General features: G+C 50.3%; 1 protein-coding gene across 6 annotated transcripts in view; it reads right to left on the bottom strand.

Annotated features, from left to right (window-relative positions):
* LOC112694824 (transcription factor collier) overlaps window positions 1-27,448 on the bottom strand; it is a 60,277-nt gene that overhangs the window by 11,616 nt on the left and 21,213 nt on the right. The window lies entirely within an intron of this gene.

Raw genomic sequence — 27,448 nt, 5'->3', positions numbered from 1 at the left:
TTCGAGAGCAACGTCGTCGCAAGCGTATAAAAATAGGTATATATGTATATTCAGCGAAATAAATTCGGTATAAATCACTCGATTGCCTCCTGCAAGACGGGAGTCGGTGCAATATACGCGCGTATATGCGAAACGGAGTCCTGAGTGTATCTACGATATCGGTATACGTTACGTAGGAGACGGAACTGGTATATCTGGTATCGAAGGTACTACATATAGGAGGAACGTTTGGTTCTCAGGCGCGGAAGGCTCTCTCTGTTGGAAAAATCTAATAGAGTGTGCGAATTGAGTTTGTTCGCCCCTTCGAGTAAGAAACTAACGCTCTATCGATGCCGTCGCCCTATCGGCTTCGGAATGAAATCCAGTTCGCATTTGAATCAGTCTGTAACGCAATCCATTAGACGCTAACAGCCAATACTTGGGCCCGACGAAAGAAGGAATATAAAGCTTTGGGCGACCGTCGTATAGGTATACGCGGGTACGCGGCGGGCTGCGATATCCGGCCGATGCGTCGCGACGCGGGGCGTCACGAATGATTAGTATATCCCGCCGCTCGCACTCCGCCGCGTACGCGATATTATCCACCCTCCGTCGCCGAATCCCTTTTATCTCGTAGCGATTGCATTTGCGCGTAAACGTATAACTCGCATTTCCCCGACGCTTCTGACACCTCCGTCATAATCTGTACGCGCTGCTTAAGAAAATTCACATCGGAATACGATTCACATCCTCCGCGCTCCCGAAATTCATCCGAATGATTTGCGAAAACGAGGGTCATTCGGCGTGACGTTCCACAAAAACGAAACGAGGGGGAAAAAATAGTTAAAAAAATGAAAAATTCCTACGAACAATAGGGGAGAAATGGATCCGTAGGAAAGGCGCCCCCGCGTCAATTTCAAGTTCGCGAAGTAAGTAGCCTCTGATCTAGTAAATATATCTCCAGCTGGGAGGGTGGATGGATGTAGGTGGCTTAGCTCGAGCTTACGCGTAATAGTTCCAAATAGGGTGGAATTACCGGCATCAGAAATCCATTTTCTCTTACGGCAGTGAAATCTTTAATCATGTTTTGAGGTCCCCTCCGACCTGCGGAGCTCCAAAGACGAACTGATCCACTCCAGCGAGTATATACGGAGCCTGGAAATAACCGGGTGAAAAATGCCGAAGATCAAAAAATGAATCGAGATGTGTGCCTCGCTTAAAACCCGCGATTTTTGCCGCGCGTGTTACGCTATCGGCTCCGAAGGGATCCGAGGGATGAAAAGGGAGAGGAAACGAAGAGGGAAGTGGCGGAGGGGGGCGGGTGGGCGAACCCGGGACGAAGTGGTAATTCATCTTGTTAGGGTCGTTAAAGTCTGCTTCGCCATAACGGGGTGGCCAACTTACAAACGCCAAGGTTTTCGCGATCTTCGGTTATATGTATGTACGTAAAAGGCCGTGTGTACCCGCGCACGAGGAGCGGGCGACCGACGCGCCGTACGTATAGGGCGATTTTTACAACGATAATAATAATGAGAATTATACGTCCCCGCGATCGGAGATCGATTTCTTTCGATGAATTTAAAAGCCCCCCCTCAACGTTTTTCTGCGTCTACTCGTGAATTTTAGATACGGGGCTCTCGCACATTAATCCGCTGGCTCGTCTCCGCGACCGTTGAGAACACGTTATAATCGATTTATCATTATTCCAATAATATTCGATGTAACGATATCGAGAAAGTAGAAATTTTATTCAACGATTCACTTCTTATGGCAATTAAGCCCGGTGACTCGGTTCTCCGCGTTGTTAATTCCGTACTCGTTTGAGCACCGCCTCTATCGGAGGCAAAACCTCAGGATCAGCGGATCGGAAGGCGTGCTCGATCGAGTGGCTAATCACCTATTAATACAACCCGACTTCCTTCGGAGTTTCCTTCGACCGGGCAACACGGCCACCCAACCGTCGCGAATCACGATTCACCGGAAGTCCTTATTAAGGACACTGTGTTTACCCCGGGCCCCGACGAACTTCTACGAACTCCTCAATCCGACGTATGAAAATAAATTGCGACAAAGGAAATCAAAGGAAGAAAGCGGGGTAGCGCGGGGCGTATCCCCCCGTCGGGTTCGAACCGCAGGACTTGCGGGAGGAATCGCGAGGGGGTCGGGGGTGGGTGGGGGGGCAGGATGTATCCAGGATTAATCCGGAACGCCGCGAGTCCCGAATGCATAATGTGGGGCGCGCGGCGAAGACGTCAATTAATAAGAGTGTGTACGTAGGTCTTTGGTCGGTGGATATTCGACGGAGTATGTAAGGCGACCTTCTGGAGGTGTGTGTTTTGCATAAACTTGAACCAGGGTTAGTGCTGGGTGAGCGAGGTATCAGGGGATGTTTAATGTTTAACCAGTCTCCATTACGCCCTCTGTCCTTACCACCTCGTCTTCTCGTCTTCCTCCACCTCCTCGTCCGCCACTCCGGCCAACCTCAGCCCAAGACTTAGCCTTAGATCTTACTCCCCAGGAAGTCCTATAGACAGGAAATAAGCGAAGGCGGAGAAGGAACATTCCGGATAATTTACCACCGTGCGATATTATTCTCCGAGAGAGGAAGAAACCGAAACTCTCGTACACTCGAGATATCACCGAGGATCGGGAGCGCGCGCGCGGATCTACACCTCGACGTATTGCGCGGATGAAAATTAGTTGAGAAAATATGGTAAAAGGATAATATTATTGTCGAATGTAAAATTAACATTTTCCGACAGTCGCGACGATATAATTCCCTAACAAAACACACCTTCGTTACCTCCGACCGTTTGTTCTCCTCTTCAAAACCTGAGTTTTACCGCAAGGCCGCCACGAAAATTTCGCCGAAACAATATAAGAAAACATTCTCTAATCACGATCGTCTCGACGGAGCGTATTAATCAAGTCATGTTCCGGACCGTGCGGTGCTTCTGAAACCGAGCACTGGAAAATCCAGTCCTCGGGGCACAAGCCCCGAGTCCGGAAGGGCGTAAGGTAAGCAGGTAGCATACCTCCTACCACCCGGTGCTAAGTCTAACATAAGACGAGGTTCAGGCTATTCAACGGGTCCGCACAGCCACTACCGATGTGTTCTATAATTCATAGCTAAGTAATACGTCTTACTGGATGTTACGCAAAGGGCGTTCGAAACTACCCGGAGGTTTCGTTCGACGTCGGTGACGCCGCGTCAATTAATCGATCGAGATATTCTATTCCGGATGCGGCTGATTCCGATGAGATTTTTGAATAGATTCCTCAAACGGGCGCGTGTAATTGTGTACAATAGCTGAAGCGATAGAACGAGGGCGAAATAGCGAGGGATGACTCGGAAGACGGAAGAATAAAAGGACGAGGGGGGCGAGGGGGGCGGGGGGGGGCAGGGAGTTTCCGAGCGTGCAGTCAAGTAGGTATTTTACCAAGTTTGAAACTCCTCAAAGCGAGATCGTGCCGACAGGGAGTCGGAGTTCCTTAAGCCAGTTAGCGAGCGAGTCGCGAGTCGCGGGTTGCGCACCAGCCGAGAGTCAAAGGTATACGAAGTGCGGGGGGTGGTTCCGGGTTATTCAACGAAGGTGGGTACGAAGGTATAACAGCCGCGAATATGAAAATCTCGTTTAAGCCTCATTTGAAAATGTGCCGGGGAACGAGGTTAGTCGCGATTAAGTAAACCGGCGTAAACGCATTTTGGCGGCGTTTGAATTATTCTCACCTCACCCGGTCGCCGTCCGCGATACCGTTGCTCTCCTTTAAGACACCCGCGTTATACATTATTCTTGGCGAAAATTTGAAATTTTACGGATGAAAGAGGAGCGAAATCAGACGCTGACGAGTGACGCTCTCAGTTTTCATCTTTTTCAACGCCACCACTTTTTGTTGGGTAAACGAGAAATATGCGTAATCTACGTTTGTATTTCTCTTCCTCTTTCGCTCTTCCTCTTCCGTAGAGCACGAGGGCCACATGTCACCCGGGGCGCGAGTGCGGGCCTGACGTACGACCGTTTTTGTGAATGTTTGACACCCGCAAGTTAAGAGGGCGGTTAGCGGTTGCCGCCTGCATTATACCTCGAAATCCCGAGGGACTCGAGCGTTATCTAAATACAGACATTACTAAATCGTCGTCTAGGACAAGCGCGTGCAAGAGTCGAATGTAAGGCGCTCCAGAATCGCCGTTCTACGGGGTCCTTTGTAGCTTCACGGAGATGAAATCGACACCGTATCGTCTCGATTCGTAGCGGCGTGTCCTCGGCATCGTCCAGCCTTGGGATTACCTAGGTAGTAACGAATCCAGAAGAATTTTACCCCCCCCCCCCCCCCCCCCCTCCTCGCGCAGCGGTCGCGTTTAATTTTTCACAAATCCCCCAGCTTTTATGCCCTGCGGTGACGCCGAGTCTGAAGAATGAACGCGTGGACACGATAAATGAGGCAATAACTCGATTTTTATTGCCTTTTATTAAAAAATATTTCTTAATTTTGGGCGACTACGCTGCTGCTTTTTTAATTATTCGCAGTCGGGGAATAGCGAGCTTTTTCACGCGCGATGGAAATAATTACTCGCCATTCGTAGTCGGCGGTACCTTCGCCGCCAAAAAAGATTTCGAGAAAGTACGAGTTTCGATTTCCGTCGATCAGCAAAGTCGAGGGAAAATTCGCAAATATCGACAATGAAAGGCATCGGCTATTTTACCGATATAACAGTCTACGGTGGATCGAGGACTTCTAGAGGTTAGCAGTCGCCATGCTGGCAGAGCATGAGAACGGCGGCAGGACACGACGCGGTGGCGGTCCGCGCGTAGGGGTTGCCATGGTGACGGAGGGGAGTCGCGAGGGAGGAGGTCGAATGCCCTCACTCACCCTCACCGGGGAGGATGATAATGCTGCCCGCCGCACGCCCGTATACCCGCCTGCAGCTTTCTACGACTCCGTTCTATCCCCGACTTCCAGATCAACCCCCCGCACTCGATCCCCCCAAACTATCTGCAGATCTGCGAATATAAAGTATCCGTCATGAGCGACTATTTACGAGCGGAACCTGCCCGTGTCAGGATTGACCGCTAAATCTGTTTAGCCGTAAAGGGCGCTGTTCGGAGAATATTATTTGTTCTTGAGAGAGGCGCGGGCAGTCCGATTCCTAATTTCTGATTCCAATTCCTCTGAAAACACTCGCGGTCGTATTTTTTCGAAGGCAACACGTGAGAGGCGACAGCTGTCGTCATCGGGACGCATCGTATTTTCGGTTTACAACATCCTACGGCATCGGCGGGGTGCAGGGAATACTCGAGGGCGTACCTGACCGCTTCGACGTTCCGAGGACCGCGCGCCGGTGGAATACTGGTCCCAGAGGCATCGTTACAATTAGACAGTTCTACCGACTACCCGCCGCCCTCGACCTCTAAATAACTTAACGGTGCTGACAACCCGATCGCGCGTGACTTTCACACGCACGTGCACACACACCGCACTCTCGCCGGTCGCCCGAAATCGAAGACGATCGCCCGGCGAACGATCCGCGATCGTCAATTTGCGATTGGATGATTTTCCCGCGATAAAGATACACCGGCGATAGTGCGTCGAAAATTTGGCTGAGGAAAAACGGACGGCGGGTTCAGGCGAGCGAAAGAGAGGGACGCTGGAATTGGAGGACGACGGGTCGGTGTGCCGCTATTACTAACCGTGTCTGACGTTACCGGGACTCGTACTACTGGGATGAATTTATGCAGGTGTCTCCGTTAATTTATTAATTTCCCTGTAACTCGAGCCAACGTTGACAAATTCTCTCTTAGCCAAGGGTACGCGTCTCTCGCGGTCTTACCCTCGTCCCCGAGGTTGAAGGTCGGAGGTCCGAAGGCAAAGGGTATCAAATTGGAATGACCGAGAACCGGATATCGCGCGTCTTGATTTTCGCCAGAAAAATTTGGATACGATCGTTTTTTTTCCGAAGTCGCGAGATGAGAAGGCGGGGGCACTCCGACTGTTTCGAAATCTTTAGATTTCGATTCCACGGGCCATCAATCGTGCGAACCGTTCGGGGGTTTGGATTCGCAAGCGAATAAGAGACAACTCGGCAACGCGAGCGTGACGAACGGCGTGGCGCTTTAAGATTCACTTTCATTTCCTCGCGGCGTGCGAAGGGCTACGCAGTGACTTCGAAATGACTTTTGAGATGGAAAAAAAGTGAGAGGGAAAAGTATCGCCGAGGAATGAAATAAGGGTTGTATAAGTTTTCGCGATATTTTTCATCCGGTAGAACGCGTATACCTGTGTATACTCGCGGATGCTGAGCGGCAGAAAACACCTGTCTGCCGGCGCGCACCACCCCCGCGCGATACAAGCAGGCGTATAATTTCATACAATCTTGGAAAGCTCGTCCTTGCCTCACCCCTGGCCTCCCTGAGTTACTCCGTGTTTCTCTCCTCCCTCTCTCCCCTCTTCCCTCCTTCGCCGTGTTTGCCGCGCTGCTCCCGGAGCGCCGCGAGGAAGCGAGAACCAGAGGTTCCCTCGGGACTATCGACTGCCAGGTCCCGTGGGGCAAGTCGATACTCCAGGGACACTATCCTCCTCTCGCTCTTTCTCCTCCGGGGCTTTGGCTTCTAAACATCTTACGCACGCGCGCGTCTCCTCCGTTAGTCCTGCTCCGTCGCTCTCCCTTTCTTTCTTTTCCTTTCCCTTTCCCTTTCCTCTTACCTTTCCCTCCGCCTGCCCCCTCGGCCGCGGTACCTAGCGCCTTGTTCTCCGGTGGATGAAAACACCGCGAGGAAGGAAATTAGTTTTGAGTATAACCGAATATCGTCGTTGCCCACATCAGTCGCGATTATCATTGCCTCGGATCCCCAACTCCCCGAGCCAAAGTCGACGAACTGTAAGTTTTCCAACTTTTCAACTCGCTGGTCCACTTTCTTAAAGAGCGAAGGGACCGAGCGAGAAATGATACCGTTTCAATGAGAGAAAATAAATTTCGCCATTCGAGCGTTACGTCTGCAAAAGGCCTGTTCGAAATGTTCCACCGTAGTATTACCGAAACGCTCGTCACGCGTCGATTTTCCGCCATTCCGATTTCTCGCCGATTTCTTTATAAAATTACGTAAAACTTTTCCGTCACACTTACGTTTATTATCTCAACCTCCGTTTCCCACTTTTATGAATTGATGGACGTCATCCGCGCGGTACAAGGGACGTTGCGGGCACTTTTTGGTAGGGGTGTCTCGATTCTACGAGTCCCTCGGTTTCGCGTTCGCCTCCTTTAGCTCGAGCGTCGCCCTCGCGTTCTTTCCTCTTTTGGTCTCCGCTTCGCTCAGCTCGGCAAAGAAAGAAGTCATCAATATCGCGTGGCTTTCGCTAGCGTGGCCACGTCGCTTCTAAGGGACAAAACTTTACCCGTGGGTGGGCGGAGTCAGGCGTAATCCCCAGAGTCAAAATGGAAGTCTCAAGAGACGTTGGCGGGGTTAACGTTGTCCCAGGAATCGAGTACGATCCTACGGGGTTCAACGGGACAATAGTTTACCCCCGACGTTACGTATTACCAAAAGGGAGGACATTTTACGAATTTTGGGGATCGGCGTAGCCCGGCTGGTGGGGTGAGATCCAAGAAGAGGGTTCTTTTCTTTCAACGACCCGCGCAGCACACGTACGAATATCTATAGAGCGAAAATAGAAATAGCTTTCCATTTTTTGCAACTCGAGTTATTTTTTCACCCCACTCGATATATATTCCTTCTCGAATCCGATTCACTTACACCCTTCGAATTCAACCCCTTCTTTTTCCACCGAAACCTTCGCTCGCCGTTTCGCGAAAACTGAGAGAGAAAAAAAAAAAAAAAAAAAACTCAACCGATTCGACGCATCGCGACACCCGGTTAAACGTCGCCTCCCGAAGTTTGGCCAGCGAGAACAAGTCCCTCGGTACTTCCTCGTTGAGCAATTTGTAAACTGCGGCACCGACTCGGAGGAGAGTATGCGGAGGTGCCGCGGGAACGACGAGGTGGTGCGAGGTGGTGCTGCACGGGAGTCGGACAACAGCGTCATAAGTCCGGAGTGGTTTGAGGCTTGGGGTGGTCGGAGTTCCCCAGAGGCAGAGGGCTAAATATATCCACCCCTGACAACCCCCGAGGGAGAATGTCAAGACAACATGGCCGACGCCCGACGCCCGTCATTCGACTACGAGCCACCCCAACCTACCGAACGTCGTCGCTACCCTATGTGTACACTAGCTACCGGTGTATTCGACTACCAACCCCGGCTTCGCTCGGTCTAGAAATCGCCCTGCGTCGGAATACCGAGTCTCTTTATTCCCGACCGGATGAGAGGATGCCGAATAATTTTTGTTTGCCAAAGAAAGTTTTGTCTCCCAAGAATCGGGGACGCGCGGCGTAATTCTTTTATATTATTTTCCCTCCTCCTTTTCTTTCTTTCCTCTCACACGCTGCGTCAAGGGGTTAAATTTTGATTCGGAATAAAATCTTGCAGAAAGTTAATATCCTTCTTCTTTCTGCAGCCATTTTGCAAATCAACCGCCTGCACGCCGTAACACCAGGGGGGTGGGGGGCGGGGGTCTATGTTACAGCTAGGGAGACAATGAAAGCGTTGGGCTCGAGACGGGGGTTGGAGCAGGGGAGAGTTGAAATTAGCCGCCCTTAAGATTACACTGAATTAACAAATTGAAAAAAGTCCTCCCCCGTAAGTTATTCTTAAAGGTGCCCTGCCACCGCGCGCTGCTCTCGCCCGCTTCTCTCTCCGCGCTTCCCACTCACTGCCACTTTGCCTTAAACTTAAAGCGAGATCCTACAAGGATATCACCTCGACAAATTCATGCAAATGTTACTGGCTGCACAGCTCCTCCTGCCCACCCCCTCTTTCCCACCTTCTCCTCTTTTCCTCCCCCTGTCTCTCTCTCTCGTTACCTCTCTATACGACTACATCTATGCTCGTATAAATTGCGGCTCTCGTACCTACTACGTGTATGGAGAGCTTTACACCTATCTGATATAATGGCAACTATAGTTGGCAGGTATCTGGGAAGGTACGTATTATACGTCGCTGTGCCTCTTGCCTTGGTTATAACAGTTACTTCTCAGTTCTCGGTTATATGTATGTATACCCGGTGCCAGTTGTACTACCTGCATTGTTGAGCTTGCAACTCGCGTCGCGATCTGCGGAGATACGCAGGTATGCGATACCTTCATAATTGCGGTCTAGATGGCTCAGTTTTTTTGGGTGTTCCATCGGTAGACTGCGACTCGCAGTCCTATTCGCGTTGTCCTACGGCGAACTTGAGTTATGAAATACTTTTATTTTATGTTAATGTTTTTTTCTTTTTTTTTTTTCTTTTTTCATTTTCTCCCCATCTCATTTTTCGTTTTTATCGACTCGGTTTCCAGCGGAACCGGACTACCCGTGATTGTTTTTAAGCTCCGGTAAGCCTCGGGACGCACTTGAATAATACAACGGTTTCAGTGATTTCTTTCTCTCTTCGGTGTATATTTATTATTTCTCGAAAAGTCGACAAAAAGAGGGAATGGAAAACTATAGCAAAAAAACAAAAAAAAAACAAAAAAACCAACCAAATAAAATAAAAAGTAGTATAGCGAATCGAAGCAAACTTTTTTCTACCAATTGCATCGGTGGCTTGCAGACAAAGTTTATCGTGCCGCAGAGTGATCGGATAATTGTCTATTTGCTGTCGGCGCGGGCGAGGGTCGATCGGTTTTTGTTTCGTGTTTATTTTTTGTGCGTTCGAAAGAATTGACCTTGGCTACCGAGGTTACAGAGCTTGCTCGGGCTTTGAGCTATCGCATCGCGAATGGGAGGGGTCTAACTTCCTCTGCGTGTCTGATTGGCGAGGCTTGCTCGTATCGATTATAGTCCTCCGTGATCTTATGCAACCCTCGCTGCCCCCCCCCCCCCCCTCCCCCCCCCCCCGCAAGGGCTCGTGAAGTAGCTACTCGAGTGGCTGCGACTGTAAACTTTAGGGGTTGAACTTCGCCCCGGCGAGAGAAAGAGAGAAAAAGATGAAAAGTGAGAGAGAGAGAGAGAGAGAGAGAGAAAAATGAGGAGAAAGATAGGCACGCGTAGAGCGATGACGCGGAGAGTGAGTGGCCGTAAACTCAGGTGTCGTTTGCGTTTTCTATTTAGCCATTTCGGGGTTGTCTGCCGTAGCTGGTCGCTTTACTGCCCGAGGAAGGAAACAGACACGAACTTTAACTCGATTTGAATTGAATTCTGAGTTTTACGTTCGCCGGACAACACACGTATACATGTATACGCCTAGTGCTCATTTTCGATTCTCGCGCGATTCCAGCGTGCATCTCGAACACGAAATCTATAAAATCAGATCTAAATTTTAAGTTCCCAACAATTTCCTCAAATTCCCTCTCTCTTTTTCCGCTGTTTTTTTTTTTTTTTTTTATCCTCGACTACAAATTGCCGCGCGAATTCCACCGGTATCGCGTAGTATTTTGCGTTTGTATTTTTGACCCCGATAAGGTGGCTGCGTTTCGTGTCGGGGTAAAGGGGAGGGAGGGGAGGGGGGGGGGGGGTGTTCCTTCAGCTCCTGAATATTGCATTGTTCAAAAAACATCGTCGGCCCCAACGGAGAGGAGCCTATCGACAACGGCGTTCCTCGTACATTTATTGCCTCTTGGACCCTCCCTCCCCTTCCCGTTGCTCGTCCCTCGTCCCCTCAAGAGCCTTCCCCGCGCCGTTATCCTACCCGGGTTACGACGTTATATTTGATATTGGATAGACTCGGTATACGTATCATTGATGTCGTAAAACCTGCCGTAAATAATATTTAATAAATGTAATACTCGAGGCAAAATGCCGTTTAGCTGTATACCTATGGCCCATAACGGGCGCATCGTTCCTTCTCTCCTCAGACCTACCCGCACGTATACTAGCCGCTCTACGTACATATGCGTCGTTCGAGAGACGAAACGCAGTTGAAAAATTAGTCTCGTTATAAAAAGTGATCTTCGATTTTTCTTCGCATTCGTAGATTCGCATCTTCCTTTTGTCGTTTCGAATCGTTGTTTCATTCGCTAGGATTTTTCAGAGCTCCGCCTACGCCGTTGCGGCTTTAATATTTCTCGTCCAACGGGGTTAGGCTAGATTGGAATAAAAGGTTTTTAGTGGCGTAATGTAACGAACGAACCTCCAGTCACGCGATATTCGACTTAACTGAGCGAGGGGCTGCTCCTTCCCGGAGAACCGTTAGATATTTCTTTTCCATGGAGGGAGGCCTCGTGCAAACCACGAGAGAGTAAAAAACGAAAAGGTAAATGGAAAAGAAAAAAGGCGACCAACGAAACAGTTTTAGGGTAACAAAAAAAAAAAAAAAAAATGTGGGAATGATTTCTTCTGACTCTCGTTGAACGCTGTCTGCAGATGATATCCCTCTCTTGGAAACGAACGAACGAAGTATCGAGCGGAAAACTATTTTCTGATATTCCATCGCACATGTCACGGTGTGTGTTCGTAGAGGATGCGCGTATAGCCGTCTTACCCGCCGCGACGTCGGATCTGTTTTGACATTCTATTAACTCTGAGAGTGTTAACGGAGGAGCGATAAAGGCTGAAAATTGTGAGCGAAGTTTTATTTTTCATCCCCTTCGTTGTTTCCGCTTAAAAAAAAATATTTCGTCAACTCGAAGATCGACTTAATTTTTGTCCGAACATATATATATATATATTTTTTTCTTCTCATCTCCTCAACCGTACGAGGATTTGAGAGGGCAGCTGGACTGCGAAGATGTTCGACAAAACCCAGACACTCGTTACGATCTGTGAACGGCAATTTGTAACGTGAAACCAAGGTGCAAAGTTGCGAAGGAAACGGCGTCGCGGCGAAGGAAATGTCTTTTAAAAGGACGAAAACCAGAGTACCCGTTTCCCCGAGCCTGGGACGAATTTGTAGGGCAGCGAGGATTGACCTGCGGTGGCACATTTGTCATCCCGTCCATCTTCTGGGCTGTGCGAGCCGCTTCGTTGACGAACATTTCGCGCCGAGAAAACCGCCGAGCCGCGGCCGTACGGTTGCGGGGACTGAGCCGAGGGAAGGATAACTGAGAAAACGGTAAACAGTCACACCCACGAGGAAATTAGTCGTTAAGTGTTTTATGTATCCGGCGAAGGAAACACGCCCGAAACCGAAGTCACGTGGCGCTTGCTTTTCCTGGGCCGGTACATACATACAACGCGCCTCAGCGCGCTCTCCTCCACTCCTCGTTCCGTCAGCGAACACCGGGTTCCAATTTGTGAACGTGTGAACAATTTATATAACACCGACTCCGCACGAGGTCGCACTCCAGCCACCGCGTCCCCACCTCCTGAACCCCCGAACCTCAGTCGACGCGCAGACGCGACGTAGACTCAAACACCCCCACGAATTATCATCAACGGTTATCGCGCGGTGGGGTACCTGCATACTCGTCACCTTTCGCGCGACTCGCACCGCTGTGATCCGTCGGAGGGATAATTGCGACGTTTTTCAGCCGCGAGTCGAATCGACCGAAAAATTTTCCCATAATATGCAGGAAATCGAATGAGAAGTCGAGACTCGGATCGTGAGATTGATCGGTCGTCCCGGTAGCCGGGAGCAAAAGTCGAGAGATTAACGACGAGCAAAATATTTGAATTACTGTGGCCGTGCCGCCTCCTGTGCGGGCTTCGATCTCCGAGACCGAGGTGAGGCACGGCTCGCTTGGTTGTCACTCGCGCGGGGCTCGGGGACTTGTTTTTAGCTCTCGGATCCCCCCCTCGGACCCCCGATCCGGGAACCCCTCGGGGCTTCCCCGAGACCCATCGCCCTCGAGAACCGCGCACGTTTCCAGTTTTTTTCCAAGCTGTACCGATATCCGAGGCAGAAACTGCAAACTGCAACCTGGGCTCCGTATAGTTCGCCCGATCTAATAGCCGCTCGAGCTTTATATAAACTCCGAGTCGAAACACACCGGCGAGTCAGGCGACTCCTTAGGATCGACCTAATGAGGATAATTCCTGCATTGATTGCCGAGCTGAATGGTAGCAGGCTGCAGTCAGTCAACGAGTCCGGCCATCCACCCAGCAGTAGCCGTTGCGCGGTAAATCATTCTTAATTAAACGATAGATATTTAATTAGGAAGCCTGGATTGAGTTAGTTATGAGGTATTCAACCGTGGCCAAATAGCCCGTTATCGCGGTGGGAGGCTTTCGTATGGCCATGCGTTTGCGCCCGCGCCACCGAACCGCGAGCGCCGTTCGTAGACGTTGACGGCATCTGGCGAGATCGGGGCGTCTGCGACGACTTGACGGAGAGAGAACGAAAACAAAAAAAAAAAAAAGATTTAAAAAGGGAAAACAAAAATGTACAAAATTGTATCACCGTAGGCGCGTCGTCGCCGCGGAACGTTCGCCGACAATGAGTTAAGGCCTCGACGAATGGCTCTTATGAATTGCCGTCGACCGATGCCAGAAGAATTCGGTATCTCGTTCGATTTTTTTTTTTCCTCTTCCTCCGGATTCCTTTCCTTCTTTTTTTTTTTTTTTATTTTCTTTCAACGGTTCCGAGGATGACGGACGGGCTTGCTCGGGATGACTGTATCGACTGGTTTTAATGAGATGACTTATTGGATCGATATTCCCGAGTTACTACTATGTTGCACGGAACGGGAAAAGGCAGAGATTTTTCATTGAAACCGTATAAAATAAGCTGACTGCGCGGAACTACTCGGTTTTAATAAATGAAAATAAATCATTCGAGTTATCTGTCGAGGTATAACGGAGTACGGAGGAGGCGAGGTCTGGTATGTGCGAGACTAAACAGCACACACGATATCCAGATAGAGGCACGCACATACCCACACACGTGAACACCTGATACCACGTCCACGGATTTATATACGTTTGTTTCACCGTTTTTATTTTATCGATGACGGGTCGCGGCTGCAGCGTTGCCGCGGAACTCGTTCTCATGTTACATTCGGGTAAAACTAAATCAGTGCGAACGAAGTACACCGAATCGCCGAAAACTCGAAAGCTTGAGCGTAACGTTGTTTCAATCGTACGGTAGGCTTCGTGGAGCGTTCAGATGCTCTAGGTTACCAAATTTAACTAGCTCGTAAATAAATATAGTTAGTGGGTGAGTCTAACCGTGTAGATCCCTTTTGCCGGGGGGCAGTGTGGGGCAACTGGTAACCAGTAAGTGCCTGGGGCGACCATCTGTGCCCGGCTAGATGCTGCCGGGACTGTACGACCGCTGAAAACCACGTGGGCAAAGATACGCACGGGGCATATTACCATTTACACGGCATTTGTTGTATGACCACCTCGAATACATTAGCTCGGCCAACTCCCGCACACAGACGAATCGCTCCCTTACTCCCCCCCACCCCCACCCCCACCCCTCATCGATATATCGTCACCCCAAAATCCATAGAATGATGATTTTCGCGCGGAAATCACAAAACGAGGACGAGAACGACGTATGATTTGTGAAAACCGGCGTTGAAAGGGTATATATATTCTACATCGATATCTGATAAATTCGGAGATGCTCCGATCGATAAAAATGGACCCGAGCCATCTGTTGGAATTTCCGTTGGCGGAGATACGTTCGTTTCTTTTGTCCGGAGCATAATCGGCCAACTCTGCGTAGCTCCGCGCGTTGTGCCCCGTGGAACACGTGTAGATGGAAATTCAAGCCAGCTGAAAGATATTCGAGACCGGAATGACACCGAGTTTGGGGTTCCACGGTGTTGGGGTCCTCGCAGTACGTCGGACGGAACAATTAACCGAATTTGCATTATATCTCTATCAAATTACTAGATTCGTATTATTGATAAAATTGCCAATTTGAGGGTGACGTACAGTGGCGGCAGGCGACTACGGAGGGTGGGGGGGGGGGGGGGGGGACCGAGAACGAATGCTTCTCCAGTGTTCATTTTATGGCGATGTACTACCGCGGTACCCGGCTAAATCGGGGCGGCTTCGGAACAGGGGCGAATCTATTTTTACACTTCATTCAGGGGCGCTCCGTACGAACGGAATTCCATTCCGCGTCCAAAATTTGCGCCTCGACGACCCATCCTTTCGATCGCGTATCCATCGCTGCGCGTTTCGTTTCTTCCCATTGTCAACGTCGGCGCGATCGGCTCTTCCGAATCCGGAGAATCGTGAAATTTCAAAAAAATATCCGAGGCACCCCGTTGGCTAGGGTCGATTCTGGTCACTTGACCGAACTATCCGATAGGAACGGGATCTTCGAAACAGGGGAGACCAGCAGGACGATTGTAGTGTCACCGGGTTGTAACTTGACACTCGAGCTCGCATACGCCCCCCCGCACACATTGCAGGGAATGCGGCCGTGAGCGAGAAGGGCAACGACGATGACGCGACCATTCGATATCAACCGAAGTGACTGTCTGTCGCGCACACGCGTTCCCCGTTCTATTTTACTTTTTTGTTCATTTCTTTTTTAACGCTGTACTTTTTTTTTTTTTATCGTCCAAATTTTTCCTCTCTATCGCCGCGCTTATCTACAGCGATGGGAATTAGTCACGGACTCGTAATTCCGATCGGCCGTGAAACACGAACGTCTAACTCAACGACGAAAAGCTCGGATAATCGTCAACGACTGCACAGGAATGAATGACTTCTTCGACTAATTATGAATGTTGTAAAAATATTTCCAAGTTTTTCAACCACCCCTCGATTCGAGAGGACTGGTCGGTTAATTAACCTGTTATTCCAAGGCGGGGCAGAGCTGTTTCGACGAGTGACCATCCATCTCTAGCAGTTAGTGTACGCATGTAAATTGTACGTATATGTACACGTATATGAGAAAAACGGTAACACGACGTCATTAGCGCGTGCTTTACTACCCGGCACGCAAATGAAATAGTATTTACGTGACATTCGAGCGTCGCATATTTTCATAATTAAACAATGCGCCCGCTCTTTTATTAGACGCTCTTAAAACAAAAAAAAAAAAAAAAAAACTACTCGTAATCTCTACTCATATTTTCTCTCGAGCCCGTAGTGGTACGTTTTGATCGTCTATTAGAATCGCGCGAACACGAATGCAGTTAGCGGAGTTGCCTCGAGGGTCTGCGTTACATATATATATTCCGACGGGGTGCGCCCACCCTTAGAGCCAATAATACCGCGCGTACGTATCCGCGTCGGGGTTACGTGGTACGAGGCGAGACTTATTATTTTTGTACGGCTCATTGGATTCGCTGCGACACTGTGGCCGCTATCAATTACACGACGTTCCGCACCCCGACGTACGACGTCGAACTTGTACGCCTTGAACGAACGAACGAACGGGAGAAGCGCACGCGCCCGTCCCGGCAAAACCGCATCTGGCGACTTTACTGCACTCGGAATTAATTGTACGGGGATGGTACGGAGTGGCGAAAATCTGTGCGGACTTTTATATATATATACGAGAAGCATGAAGCGCGGTAGTTTTATTATTTCGATTCGTCGTCGCGAAAGATGTGAGCCAAGTGATTTTACAGATTTAGGTAAAACTGTAGGTCGCGTACTTTTGGCGTAGACGCGGCGGTAATTCCTCGAGAATAATAACGCTCGTGTGAATTCATAATTCATTCGCGCGAGAATGCGGAAACACCGCAAGAGAATATTGCTTCGCCGTACAGTGTAACGTGAGGAAATCGAGGGATAGAGAGGTCGGGTTCCGAAGCACCGCCGAGATATTCGCCGGCTATGCCGGTGTGCTACTGCACCGGTTGGAACTTGGAGGTAAATTGCCTAGCCTGCATGATTTAATGATAGGCTCTCTCCTCTACGTATCGTTCGCACGGGTTCTCACCCGCGCTTCTCGATACCGTGACATCATTTGTATCATTTCCGATATCAATCGTCCCCAAGTTGACGAATAACGTGAGAAAATTCAAAATTACGAGTCGACCCTATACCTACACTTTTCGCAACTTTGCGGCGCGTAAATATATTCTCCTCCTAAGGGTCAAAGTACTTTCGAGATAAGCGCCGCGCCGCGGTCCTTCCGTCTCTCTCCTCTCTTTTTTTCCTCGGATGATGAAGTGTTGGCGTTCGGGGGGTTGCGAGAGTCCCATTCAGATTAGATTAGATTGGATTAGCCAATCAAAAATCACAATGGTAGGAAGTAGAGGCAGATCGTAGTCGCGTAGTACACTGCGGGGGTATACCCCGTATAGCTCGCTCTTCACCGCCGCGGGGTGTAGCCCCGGGGCCCCTCGACCTTCTCCTCGCCTTGACACTTGATACTATGGACATTTTATTAGATTTCGTCCGGTCGTACCCGCGGCGCCGGTGCTGGGGAAGATCGAACGAGATCCTAACCCAATCCAACTAATTGACGAATAATTGTCTGCTTATTGCTTCGCCTTCTCTCCTTATTCTCTCGTCCCCCATACCCGCACACGAACTTGTACTAACTTCACCGCAACGCGCGGTGTGTGTAAATAAATAATCTAATACAGGGCGAAGGAAAGATAAAGGAAATGACGGCCGTCATTTTTACTCCCTTGATTTTCACCCTGTTCGGGGAAGAGCGCAGAGAAAAATTAACGCAAGTTTACAGGTCGCGGAAATTACGAATTTTAAAAAACTAATCGTGTGCTCTATGAATTCGTAGACAACGTTTAGCTGAGGACGAACCCTCGGGCCAGTGTGCGGCACCCTTACAGCGACGTATGGACGACTCGTAGGCCTGGGACGTAAAATTTGTATTTAATTTATATTGCGAGATTTTCATCCAACAGCCAACAAAATGTTTTCAATCAATCGTTTGTTCCGGATCGTCAAATTTCCCGCAAGCGAGGACCACTTGATAATAATTGACGTTTCTCGAGGATCTCGGGGGTTTATTCCTGAGGGTCGAGAGCTAAGAACAGTCTGAGGAATACGAATACTGTGGGTACGGCAGAAACTTGTCGCGAACTCGCGTCTTTCGGCTAGCCCGCCACCCCCGTTGAAATCCGCACTTCAGAAAGTTTGTAAAGGTCCTCGCTGTGTATTACTACTCCTCGGTAAGTTGAAACTATTTTTCTTTCCACACCGCGCCGTTCGCGTATGAGTAAGGTGGTTCATTGATCTATTTATCAAAGCACAACAGCCGGAGGGCGTTAAGCTGCAGGATTGCAGGATGAACTCCGTCTTTGTTTGCGGTATTAATCATGGAATCAACTCTACTCCGACTCCATCCCTCGAACACGCTCGGTGAACAAAGAAGGAGACGAATAGTTCGAAGTGAGATAGTTTCATCGCGAGGAATTATTATAGGAGAGCGAACAAACCGGTACCCACCTATACGTATACAGTCGGGGTAATTAGTAAGATACTTGTTGCGGGTGGTTCCGGAAGACGGAGTAACGTGAATCTCCCTCGAGTTGGTGCAGCTCCCGCTCGTAATAAGATTCCCTTTAATAGCATTATACGCCTCATTGAGACTTTCCAAGTCCTAACTCCGGCGGTAGGTGGGCGACTTTACGTCGTGTTTGACTTAACCGGAACTTTACTCGTGGAGTTCGCGTTCGCGATCACGTTCCCGTTCACATTTCGAATACGTCGTTCGACGCGGCCGTACCCAACGAACGAGACCATCGAGGCGTCCAGACGAGAGTCGTCGTCCGATCAACCGGCTAACCGGGTAACCGTCATCTACCCTGCACGAGTGGGTATAAGTCCGCCGTCTGAACTTGGCGCGAGGGCCATCGAAGTCGTTTTCTGAGCTGACCGAACGTCGGGAGAAAAGGCGGGTGGGTTGGGATCGATCAAAATTCAGCGAACGTTCCCTTTAATGCCTATAAAAGACTCTGCGAGGTGCAAAAACGTAAACACAGATTTAATAGCTTAATTTATAATTCTCGCGGTAAGAACTGTCCTCGTCCTCGTCCGAGGCCTCGGCCCCGTTGAGACGATCGAGACAGTCGAACCGCTCCGCGATCGGAGAATCCAAGGAGGGGGGGGGGGGGGGGGGGCAGGAGGAGGAGGAAAGGAATCGTTCCATAATGCGAACAGTCCTCCGGCTTATAAGGAGCGTCATCGCCGTGGGTGGTCCGTCCCTCTCGCTAGACACCAACCGATGCCGATGCCGATGCCGATGCCGATGCGAATCTCGCTAAATTTAGCGCAACCGGTCAAAGACGCAGCGCTGAGAACCACTATACGACAAAGCATAAGCTGCCACCGCACCACGACGACTAGAGCAGATCGGAGGTGAGCGGAGCGGAGCTGTTGTCCCTGGATGCTGTTCCATAATCTACGCGGCAACGGAGAGTGAGTTCGAGCGGCGACGCGCACTGAATCACTCATCGTCTCGCAGTTGCCCTACGTACGATCGGAGCACACGGCGATACTCGCATCGGAACAGCAGCTTCGCGGCTCACTCTCTTCCGGAGGCTGCCTATTAACTCGCTGCCTACCGGTGTACACCGAGCGTTCTACAAGATTACATTATTTACTACAACGCGTCTGTCCTAGGGAAACTGATTATCGGCCACTCGGCGATCTCCTATATAGGGCGCGACACGCTCCTATCGCTCACTCCGAAAGGCCGGACTCGAATACCATTTACCGAGCGGAGTATAGCGGTCCGTACCGCGCACAGGTGATGGATGCAGGTATAGCTTCTACCCCGGTCGTCGTGACGCTGGGAGCATCGGTAATACGAACGGTGGTTTGCCGGCGTTTTTTTTTTTTTTTTGCAACCGGATGATACTCTCGAAGTCGACGTACGATGCGCGGCCTCGTCGAAGGGTGGTAGTGGTTCCTTTTCCTTTCGTTTTTCAACTTTCCGTTCTATTTCTCGGGGTGTAAACGGGGGCGGGCCGGTGGTTCTCTACGTCTCCTAGGTAGGTATTCTCTAAAATCCGGTGATTCTTTCGGGCGTCTTCGGGGATGATATTTGCCCGGATCAATCCATATGGTCGCCATGGCAACCGGTCAGCGGCCTTGCTTGTCCACCCCTCTTGGCTCAACTCTGCGGAGGCTAGCCGAACGAGAGAACGCCGAGCTGAACGCTCCTGGACCCCTTCGAGTCCCGCATGATTCCTCTCTTATTCCGTCGCTCTCTCGCCGACGGTGAAAGCCAAGGGTAAAACCTCTCCCTCACCTACGGCATCCCCTTCGCCTTTGCCACCCTCGCGTCCCTTCCTCTCTCTCTCTCACGGTCCCGCGCTAGGAACTTTCTCCGGGGGTGTCTTGGAGGAGAGAAACACCGACCGACCGACCGACCGACCGACCGACCGACCGACGAGCGTCCGAAGCAAATGTATTCATGAGGCTTTGTTTGCGAAACTGTCTACACAGCTCCTTTGTCCTTTCCATCTCGGTCGATCTCTGTATACATCCCCGTACTCTTTCTACCGATCCCGATCAACGTCGTAGCGAGACACCATCGTTACAATCCGACAAACTCACTCCTACCGCCTGCTCTTACCTCGATTGAGTCGTTTGACCGGCTGACTCGGGGGAAGGTAGTGGCGAGCTCGGCCGCAACCTTCCTCCGGTGCATATGTATGTATAAACGGGGTATATAGAAGGCGTACGCATTTCGAAAACGTCCCGGCAATTCTTCGCCGCGAGCGCTACGCCGACGAATTGTCCGCAACGAAGAAATTGGCTGAAAAGGAAGCGCGCGATGCAGCGGCTAACGAACGAGCGACAGATGTAACTCAAGGGAGAGGGACCGAGAGAGATGTATCGATTTTGAGAGGGACAAAGTCTTGGAGGCTTCGCAGGACCAGGTCGCGCAGCAGGACTCTACCGAGGATAAGGACGACTCTGAAAGGCGAGCCTTTCCATTCCCTTCCCCTTCCCCGCTCCCGTCTCTCTTCTCTCCCGTCTCTCCTCTCTCTTCTCTCTTTTCCTTTCCTCCGTGAGAACCTCCCTGTATTCTACATGCAAATTTATAGAGATACTTCGGACAGGATATCGGGGGTGTTATCCTCCGGGGAGTACACAGCCAGGACTAAGAGCTCTTCCTTGTCCCGTCACTCCGCACCGTTCCAATCAATCGCATAAATCTCAAACTATCGATCCCGCATCGTTTTCCTTCCCACTCTACCGGAAGCACCTAATTTCACAAATGATCCTCGGGCGCTCGCCGAACACGCCGTATCGAACGACGATCGAAAACAGATCCCACCCGCCGGAGATCTGTGTCGCGGTATTCGGTTAACACGATCCTCCTCCGTATTCGGTTTCGTCGTTGCGATTCGTATCCGTCAGCCTTGACCAAGTGAAGGTCCGTTAGAAGTCCGACCGAAAACTAACGGGTTTGGTTTTCGTCGTCGGTTTTACCGCATAATTTGTGCCGCGAATCAATTCGCGTCGGATGATCTCGTTCGGGTTCACAATCGGTTCGGTTTCGTAGCTCGGTACTTCTCAACGTGCGGAACGCGCGCGGGAAGTGGAAGAGTGCGGGTATTCGTAAAAAGCGAGGAACGCGTAATTGGTTCACCAATTACGAGCGTAGGCCGAAAGTAGTCCGAGCGAACGAAATCGGCGAATCGCTGGCAAACGGGGAACGGCGAACTGCCCCCGACCGCCGGACTCGCATAGCTTGGCGCCTCGACGGTCGTCCATCACCTCTACGTGCTGCCATCGCCTCGCTTGCGAACCGTTCGACGGCTCGTCGAGAAATTGCGAAGGTTCCGCCGCGCTGCCGTGGTAGCACCGGTGCAGGTTAATACCGGGAACTTAAAGCGGGTTTAGGAAAAACGGGAAGTCTTTGCGCACTCCTGTCAATCAGACGTCGACGGTTTTGTGCCACCCGGTTAATGATGATCCACTGCTCTATCTCGCGCGGACTGCCGGTTGCCAGCACCGCTCGCAATCTGCGTTCGTTGTTTATATCGCGTAAGCCGTATCGTCGCGCGGTGTATACCAGGGAGCGATCGAAACCAGAAACCAACTTTTAAGAAATCCCTACCAATCGCTAGTCTCGGTTTTTGCATCGTACATATGCGCGTACCTAGGTGGGTAACACACCTGTCGCTCGCTAGGTGATTCAGAATGACGTGGTAGTTTATTACCGAGGAATTCCTATCGACGTCAGGAATTTAATTTACTGCTCCGGGAGACGATAAATTACCGGAGATAGAGAGTCCGATGTAACAATTATCCCACGCTTATAAGCCGAGTGATCGTCACCAGCGGCAACAACCCGGTGCAGACAACAAAACTAAATCCTTGTCCCGTATATAACTCGATCGATCGATCGACGTGTTTACGTTTCCCGCATCGATAAAGAACAAGTGTAAACAAATCCCCGCGCTATCCCCGTCTTCCGTATGTCGGAATAATATCGCGAACGAGGGTTACCGTCGAGTCCGACGCGGTTGCCGCCTATCCGTATGGGGTGGTAGTAGTAGTCGATCAATTCAAAAGCCCCGGTACACTGTGCGCCTTTATGGAGGCTGCCACTCAAAACAGGTGGTTACCAGCGAACCCGGGGGTGGGAGGCACTCGAAGAGTCGCGTGGCCAACTCAATTATATTATCTTCCCGCCGTCTCTAAATATCCTCGTCGCGCAGCGTGTCCGCACTTCAAAATCCTCCTCGCATGTGATCGTCAATCGCACCGATCACCTCGTGTATTATATTCGTCCTGAAGGACGATTTTATTTTCTCTCTCTCTCTCTCTCTCTCTCTCGTACCGGGATAATGACATCTGGCCGGGCATCTGTCGTCGTAAAAAGCTCACTCCGCGTGATTAATTTAGCAAAAAATTCTAGCGAATTTGCAATTTCGCTTGACTTCTGAGCTCGCGAGATTAAAAGATTGCATTCTTACGAACGCCATTAAAACTATACCCGTCGGTCGAAAGGGCGCTCTTCCCCCTCCTCCCCCTACTCCCCTCCGCCCCTCTGTTTTGGCGGCGAACCATGACGTCTGACATCTGTTCCGTGGGCTGGAAGTCGAGTAGGTACGATATACGCCTCAACCTTTCTTTAACGCGGGTTCGCGGGAGTTCGGCAGAGCCATCGCGGGAGGTGACCCCAGCGAACGATTCGAACCGGTAGCCCCGTACCGCGGGGAAGACCCCCCCCCTCGGTTTCGTTTTCTCGAAAAGTCGAATCGCGCGATTCTCCTTTGGGTTTCCAAACGATTTGAGCCGGTAATCGGGCGGAAATACTCGGTTCGCGCCCCGCACGTCCCGACACCCGTTACCCCCGTATACCCCCTTCGGCGTTGCTGGCTTCGCCGTTCGCGCGTCCGCCCCGACTAAAGTGATTTGATATAAGGGTATATATACTCGCTCGAGCGTACTTCGCGATTTGCTAAGCGAACTCTGCGCCTCGACGCCTCGCACCGGCCAACCCCCTGCCAAGGTTAACGAGATCTCTGAATTTAAGACCCCGAGTCTCGCGCGAAATCGCTTCGCAACGCCCTTACAGCTTATCCGAAAGCTTACGGTATGCACCTGTTTTCTCTCTTTTTATCACTTTTTTCTCCCTCCCTCCCTCCCTCCCTCCCTCTCTTTCTTTATTTTTATTTCCTCTTCTCCAGCGCGCTATTGCCATTCGGGGCACGCGTGCGTCCCGCCGATCTATCATAAACGTGTTTCGTTCTTTGTCGCGGCGACTCTCGTTCAATAAGACAAGAAATATTGGTTCGACTCTATCGTCCACTTTCCGTTGGTTAAGTTTAAGTTTTCGGTTATAGATTCCGAGCAGGGTCCCTCCGAGTTTCTCATTCGTTAAAATGCAGTAAAATCGTTGGCATTAAACGGCCAAAAATGGGCCCCACGACATCGTAAATTCTTCCAATTAGCGGAATCACCAAAAAATTCACTACCCCCACCCGAACCGCCGCAGGGTCGACGTCCCGCGCAGGGAATGTACCTCGGGTATCTGGATCTATTTCGCTTGCTAATCGAAAACTTATGCTAAATTCATGATCCATTATGTATCAGTTATCCGGGGTAAAGTTTCCAAAAGTTTCGCACATTTCTGCATGCCGATTCCGCTGGTTGTTTCACGGTGAAAAAAAAAAACTCGCTGAAATTTGTTCGACATTTTTTTCAATTTATGGACACCCGCGAAACCGCGGTGGTTTAAATTACAATCGGAAGCTCGGCGCGGTTTCATGACTTAGAGGAGGGCGGGTACGATATCGCCTAGTCGTAGGTGGGGGGGGTGGCAGGATTCTGGCAGGTTTTCAAGAAACCCCCTAAAGCCTCGTAACGCGTCTCGGAATCTTACATCGGTGGTGGTATTACGAGCCTGGACCGATCTTGTTACGGTTATTTCTTGTCGAGAATTACCCCGATACGGTATCCTTATTTTCGCGGAATATCTTAACTTCTTTGGTGCTCGTATCTTCTTTTCCACGGCTTTTCTGCAGTCAGCTCCGTACCGCTCTTTTTCCTTTTCCTTTTTCTTTGTCTTATCTTTTTTTTTTTTTTTTTTTTTGCACTTTTTATTCCTCTCGTTCTTGTTCATCCGCCTTCTTTTCTTATTGTCCGCTTTCCTCTCTCTCTCTCCGATCCACGCATATCCTTTCCTCGAAGCAGAAACTCGATAGAAGGCCGATCAGCTTAATGCATATTGATGCGCGCCAAACTAAGTGAGTGAAAAATCGCCATCGATCTGTCGGCGATGGCTGGGAGGGCTTCACTTTATTTTATTCATTCGACATTCAACCTTATTCATTTTCTCGGTTATCCCGGAGATCCCGAATTTCTCTACGCATTTCCCCTCGCCTCTCCCTCTCCCCCTCCCTCTCCCTCTCCCACTTCCCTACATCTACACGCCCGTCTGCCCAGCTATATCCACCCCACGTACCGCCGCACCGTAATTGCTTTCAATTTCTCTTCACTCATTTTTAAATCCGTTTCTCTACTTGAGTTATTCCTCTTCCGATTCGCGAGATGAAAAAAGTGTTGCGAGGTCGCGAGTCGTACGTGGTAGGAGGCATTCGGCGAATCGTTAACGAGGTATGCGCAGCGTATATCGCGTACGGAATTCCCGATCGTGTAGTGAAATAAAAAACAAAGACAGACTGAAATAGTTCAACAAATCAACGCCCCGCGTATATCGGTTCGCCGGTATCCCGGGGGTAAAGCTGGGCTTTCGCCCTCTTGGTATATTATATTGACCCAATTTCGATATTGGCAAAACCAAAAATAATTAGCCGGGCAAATATGGGGCTGCTGTTGGTTATTTATCCGACGATTTTCCGCTCCGCCGGCCGCAGTCCGTTCGCTGACGAGCACCGCACGCCCCCGCCCTCCTATTCCTCATCCTCCCTTCGGACCTTTTATTTTCGGGTCCTTCGCAAGGGGATGACGCCGCTGCACCCTAGACCGAAATTCGGGGTCGTTTCTCTACGCGATCGCCCCCCCCCCCCCCCCGCCCTTTTCTCTAGCTTTCGCTGCGGGAGCCCCATATGCTACGCGCGACGCCCGAGTCTCTCGCACCAGCTGAGTGTGTTTTGATTTCCCTAATAGACGATCGAGGGGGTTGCAGGCGACAAAGAATATGAGGCCGGAATCTCGCGGTCATAAATCCGTTCCACGTTTTAATGATGTTTTTTTTTTTTTTTGTTTTGCTCGACAACGTTTTTCCAGCTCGTTGAAATTTTTACGTCACAATTGTTTCGCGTATTCGGATCTCCGGTATAATTAACTATCGGTGGTCGAGGCATAGCTGCCGGTGGTTGTGGAGGTTCGCGTGCGAGTGGATCGGGGCTGGGGTTGTAATATCAGATGGAGTAGACGTCGGAGGTACGAGCGACACACGACATGCGTAAAAAAGTGAAGCGTCAATATTACGAGCGTCGCGAGTCAGTAATGACGCGAGCGGAGTTATTACCTAACCCTGCCTATATTCGAGCTTCTGTGAAAATCATCAAAATTACCCAGGCGAGGAGGAGATAAGCCGAGGACGGCTAATGACAGGTCTGCGGTGACATCGCGCCAACAGATGACACAGATCGATAAGATGAATCTTATTCGTACATGGACATGCGTGATGCTTGAATACCTAATAATATCACGTGATAGGCGTATACACACGTGGAAAAGCGTGTATACGCGGTCGTGCATCGAAAACTGCTTCAATCAACCTAAGTAAATCCAACCAATCGCCGCGCTATGCCGTTCGGTGGTCATCGTACGCGTTAGGACTTAATACGCGCGCATACATATAGGTGGTTTGGATGGCGCGAGTTTACCTCGTACGCAACGCGCGACGCGTTGCAGCTGAACTACCCGGTGGCGTCGAAATCGGACGTCGCGCATCGAACGGCGGCACGGAGAGTGCCGGATGTGATTTGCATTCATTAACGACGGTACAAGCGTAGCTGATTGACAATCCGTACGTCATTGTGACGTCACTCCAGCCTACGGCCTACGAACGCCCTCGACCAATCGCAATCAATTACGATAACGATTGATTGTGCCGGTAACAGCGTTCGAATTTAACTCAGATAGAACATCGCCTCCTATGGAATTATCGCGTCACCTCGTCCCGATCACCCATTACCATGTGCCAACGGTGACGGCGGGTAAACTCGAAACAACGTTCTTTACCTCGCCAATAGTTTTCCCCCGTTCGAGGAACGACGAACCCCGAACGTTCGTGTTTAGGGATGATCGAAAACTTTGAGGGTCAAATCTCGGAAGCCAAAAAACGCCGGTAATCTCTGTTAAATCCCCAAAGGTTCCGCCGTGCCGAAGTGGTCGGAGTATAGCCTTCCGGCGCTACGAGAAATACGCGTCAAGTAGGTATGGAAAGAAAAAACAAACAAAAAAAACAAGAAGAAAAAAAATTAAAAAAAATCTGCTTAATCGCAACGGGTGGTACATTAACTTTCTACGATCCATTCATCGCGTTGCATCGGACAAAGGGAGTCCGGAGTTGAAATGGCGTCGGATCGCGATCGTTTCATTTCGTTGGCGAGGGTGATTTCTGCAGGTTGTTTAACCAGTCACTTAAACGAGACCTCAAAAAGCACGCCGTACTCGTACCTCGATCACGCTTCGATGAACACGTCGCAATCGACCTGGCCCGTCTCAATCAACGTGCCATTGATATCCATCGGACGTACGTACGTACGTACCACTGCCTAACCCTGTACCGCCCCAACGGCGGTTTTTGTGCGACCAAAAATCTATTAGCCACCGACCACATTTGGTACCTACGGAAGACTGGGTTTTTTTTTACGTAGAATAAAGCAATATAACGAGCGGTAATGTAAGAAGACACGGGGGTGAAAAACGTAGCGGGTCCTGTTTTGGTGCAGCGAGCAGCTACCGCCGACTATAACCGGTAACAACACAGCTTGTGGCAACTATACCGTTGGCAATAGCAATCAAGGTTGAGTGTGGCTACTAAATGAAGGGTACTTGCGGAGAAAGGAGAGGAGAGGGAGGGAGGTAGGGGGCAGTATAAGGACACGCGACCACCCCATTTCTGTTGCGTAGTCCTACTCCTCTCTCTCCCTTGCGCGGGGGGCATTTTAGA

The sequence above is a fragment of the Athalia rosae genome, chromosome 1 (genome assembly GCF_917208135.1).
Source record: "Athalia rosae chromosome 1, iyAthRosa1.1, whole genome shotgun sequence".
Classification (NCBI taxonomy): Eukaryota; Metazoa; Arthropoda; class Insecta; order Hymenoptera; family Athaliidae; genus Athalia; species Athalia rosae.
The sequence above is the reverse complement of the archived record's forward strand: the minus strand, read 5'-3'. Positions and strand labels throughout refer to the sequence as shown.